Source organism: Medicago sativa, chromosome 6 (genome assembly GCF_051527215.1).
Source record: "Medicago sativa cultivar Bolivia chromosome 6, Bolivia_mono, whole genome shotgun sequence".
NCBI classification, from domain to species: Eukaryota; Viridiplantae; Streptophyta; class Magnoliopsida; order Fabales; family Fabaceae; genus Medicago; species Medicago sativa.
This window is the reverse complement of record NC_140754.1, coordinates 44,574,977-44,579,673: the sequence shown is the minus strand read 5'-3', so window position 1 is coordinate 44,579,673 and position 4,697 is coordinate 44,574,977. Positions and strand designations below refer to the sequence as shown.

The 4,697-nt window shown below is 32.7% G+C and overlaps 1 pseudogene; it reads left to right on the top strand.

Annotated features, from left to right (window-relative positions):
• Window positions 1–1,365: 1,365 nt before the first annotated feature.
• Window positions 1,366–1,809, top strand: LOC146915414 (chaperone protein ClpB1 pseudogene; annotated as a pseudogene).
• Window positions 1,810–4,697: the final 2,888 nt, after the last annotated feature.

The window sequence follows — 4,697 nt, the reverse complement described above, 5'->3', positions numbered from 1 at the left end:
CTTTGGATGGAGATCTGGATCTTCCTCACCGTTATAAAAGGTTTACTGGTTTTAACTTTTTGAGTTTTAAAGTGGACCAAACCGTTCGCATAACCGGTATACCAGTTCAGCAGTTAAGCCAAATCTTACCAATTGTTCTTGTTACCAGTTGCCAAGCCTGATTACATGTTGAACCCATTAATTCGGTAGGTTCGGTTATGATAACATTGACACAGAGTACAAAATTGAACAGAGCTTGTAGCAATTGAGATCAAGCAAATATGTATATAAAGACCTGAACTAGATTCTTATCCTGAGCTGGACCTTTATAATGATTTTGAGTATGATTTGGAAGATGAATATCACTATGGTGCTAATGCATTAAAGGTCTCAAACCCAAAATAGGAGCAAAGTCAAAACAATGAAAGAAAAAAATATCTAAATTTGAGCTTGTTGCTTTATTTTATTTTTTTGACAAAAAATTTGAGCTTGTTGCTAAAAGCTTGTACTGAGTGATTCTATCATAAAGCTACAATATAGATTCAAATTGCTGTAATGTTTTTGACAAAAAAATTGTTGTAATGTTGTAAAACAAAAGATAGATTAAAATTCGTTATATTGATATATAAAATAATTTAATAGGCACTAGAGATAGCGACACAATCATCATCAACATTCAACAACCAACTAAAATTTCTTGATTTGCAGACAAATTTCATTGAAGAACTTGATCCACAGATGGTCCTCTCTAAAGGGAAGTTAATGCAAATCACAATTATAAGTAACCAGTTATCACAATTGGTGGTTATGTTACTTCTACAGAGAGAGAAATTAGCAGTGTATATATTTCCAAGTTTTCATCATGCCTTTGTTTTACCACAAAAAATTAAAAATGAATACATAATACACATACTTGTGACTAACCAATTTTTCCAAGATATATACTTATTGCTTCATTTCAACACTCAATAACATATACCAGAACATTAACATTAAAATCTCCTACCTTCTTAGATTGGTATGTGATTTTACTCACTAAAAATGATCGATGAATAAAAAACGATCCTTAAAAGTAAATGAAGTTGATTGACAATGCATTGCAAAGATAAAGGATAACTATGTCATGACAAAAAAATCATCCATTGACACCATTCTAATATTGAAATGAACATAACAACAACACATGACTTTTCATTAAAATTGAAGTGATAGTGAGAACAATGAATCGTCCACCTTCTTTTGTACATTCTTGTACAAGAGCCAGGTGTTGGAAAAAACTGTTGTTGTTGAAGGGTTGGCTCAAAGAATAGGTAGAGGTAAAAAAGATCTTGAAAATGGTAAACAGATCTTGGAAATCTTGCTAATGCAAGGATATTTGCTTTAGATATGGGCACATTAGTTGCTGGTGCCAAGAGCAAGGGAGATTTTGAAGAGAGGTTGAAGGAAGTTTTGAAAAAAGTGGAAAAAGATGAAGGAAGGGTAATTATTTTCATCAATGAAATCCATCTTGTTCTTGGTGCTGGTAGAATTGAAGGATCAATGGATGCTGCTAATCTTCTCAAACCAATGCTTGATCGTGGTGGATATCTTAGATGCATTGGCGCAACAACAATTGAACAAAACAAGAAGTATGTTGAAAAAGATTCAGCATTTGAGAGGAGGTTTGTACAGATTGATGTGGCGGAACCTAGTGTTTCAAATACCATTAGTATGCTTCATGGAATATACGAGGATCGCCATGGTGTTATAATTCAAGACAATGATATTGTTGCTGCAGCTCAATTGTCTAGTCGATACATAGTTGGTATGTTCTTTTATACTCAATTGTAGAGTACAAAAGAACATACCATCTATGTATCGACTAGACAATTGAGTTGCAGCAACAATAGCATTGTCTTGAATTACAACACCATGGTGATCCTCGTATATCTCTTTGATTCCGTGAAGCATACTAATGACATTTGGAACACTAGTTTCAACCACATCAACCTGTACAAACCTCCTCTCAAATGCTGCATCTTTTTCAACATACTTCCTGTTATCTTCAGTCGTTGTTGTGCCAGTGCATCTACGATATCCACCACCATCAAACATTGGTTTGAGAAGATTAGCATCATCCATTATTCCTTCAATTCTACCAGAATTAGGAACAAGATGGATTTCAATTACCCTTCCTTCAGCTTCTTCCACTTCTTTCAAAACTTCCTTTAACCTCTCCTCAAAATCTCCCCTGCTCTTAGCACCAGCAACTAATGCGCCCATATCTAAAGCAAATATCCTTTGCATTAGCAAGATTTCTAACATCTGTTTTACCATTTTCAAAATCTTTTTTACCTCTACCTATGCTTTGAGCCAACCCTTCAACAACAACAGTTTTTCCAACACTTGGCACTCCTACAAGAATAGGACTGTTCTTGTAACGCCCCGTATTTTGCTCCAAGACATTACGCCTAATATTATTTTCTTATTAGAAAATCACTACTATTTTTTTCTTTTAATCATCAATAGTAAATTCTTAATAAAAACCTATACAAAAATTCTTAGCATAAATACCCTTCAAATTACTTTTAAAATTATAATTCAATCAAAAACCCAATTTTTCCCCAGTACGCACTTCGAGCAAAACTTCAAAGCATAGACATCTCTTCTTTGGTACCTAAAAATGTTGGTGTAAGGGGTCAGGTTCCAACCACAACAAAACTAAACTAAACAAGGAATTAAAAATCAGAAAATATACATATACTACCCTTCTGCCAAAAATTATATTGTTTTCATAAAACTTTGGAGAGTAAAATAAATTAACATAACAGATACAAAAGAATTTTACCTTAGCATTATTTATATGGCCTTAAGCAAAAACAGAATAAAAAGGAAGTGAAACCACTTAAATTAAATATCAAGGTTTTTCATCAGAATTGTCAAAATAAAAACATTACTCACCACACTAAGCCGATTAAAAAAAAAAAAAAACTCACCACACTAAATTTTTATAGCTTGCTTACATATATAAATAAAAATAGCATGATTAAGCTTTGGTCCGTTTTGCATTATTATTTTTCTTTTCTTTTACAGCTGCGGATAATTTCTCCAAGAAGATGACTCAATCTTCATGAACTTTTATGGAATGCATATGTGTATGCATGCTCCTAAAACTATATGATCCGGATATAATCAGCACGCCACTAAGGCACCACACATAATATAATTGTAACCCGCCACTAAGGCACCACACAGATGCATATATCATGTCATCATAATGAAAATAAATGCAATCCCCGCCACATAGGCAACCACACAAAAAGTAATGACACATTATCATACACATGACAAAAGAGTTTCCACAAAAGTCTTATTTCTCTTCTCGTTATTTTTGTTCCATAAGTGTCTCAAATTTATGGTCAACAGCCCGAATCATATACCCTAACATAGAAAGGAAATCAAAATTTTATCCAGAGTCCATATAATAAGTTTTACCCACACATATATTTTCATGAATAATAGGCAAATTTCATTGTTCATCAACTTAATTCATCCTAACTGTGTTAGCTACAATAATTAATTAACTATACCTATACTACCAATTTAGATTGTTACAAATCTTTTTAACCGTATTTGAAAATAAAATAAGACTTACATTTTGCTCCGAGAAACATAGTCACACTCCACATTGAACTTACATTAATCTATTCACCGTAAAGTAAAGAAAATACCACTGTAAGCATTGTTCTCCAGGAAGTAATATATTCACGTATATACTAAAATAACAAGAATTTTATTAATTTATTCAAGGATTTCAGGTACTATATTATTATTTTTAAAATTAATATCTTTTTCTTTTTAGCATACAAACGGCATATAAATACTTTACAGACTTACAAAGCATATAAATACTTACAGATTTCTAATCCAATGTCTAATTTTGAGTTGCATGGGGTGTGTTTTCCGTTCTAAGCCACGATTCTAAACCGTCTCAAAGCCGCTCTCACATGAAGAAGGATCGAGAGTTTCGGGATAAACCAAAATTGACAGAAACAGATACCATGAATTGTCCGATAAATTGAGAAAATTGTTTTGAGTTGGATAATGAGGAGAGGGAGCCGTGATTACTTTTGAAAAGTGAGAGGCTGGTTTGTGAGAATTCTACAGGATTTCTACGCTAATAATAATGAAATAAAAGAGAGGGTGCTTGGAAAGGATGGAGGAAATCATGCAAAATAGGTAGTTGGTATCCAAGATACAAGGATCAATAAGCCTAATTTGCAACTGATCAGGCTACTACGGTTAGAGAGATAGAGAAAGTACTACAAACTTGGTAAACCACTTGGACTTTGCCACTCTCCCCACAATTGAAACGTGGAAGGTGAATTCCTTATATTTAGCAAGGCATACTAGGTCAACAAAAGTGAACATAACTAATCAGAGAGATGTGTCCTTGACTCAGCAAACAAAAGGGAAAGTAACAATAATTTGAGTGAAAATAGGCATTGACTAAGCAGAAAATAACCACGTACAAAACAATAGGAAAGATTTTTGGATAACCTTTAAAGTATCTACAGATACACATGATTTACTATAGTTTTTCCTACTACCACCTTGTCAATATCAATATTATAGTAAGTTTATTTACTAACACTTTAGATAGAAATCTAACTCGTATTTTGGTTTAAACAAAAGTAGATAGATATAATAATTAATAAAATTTAAATTGATTTACTAAT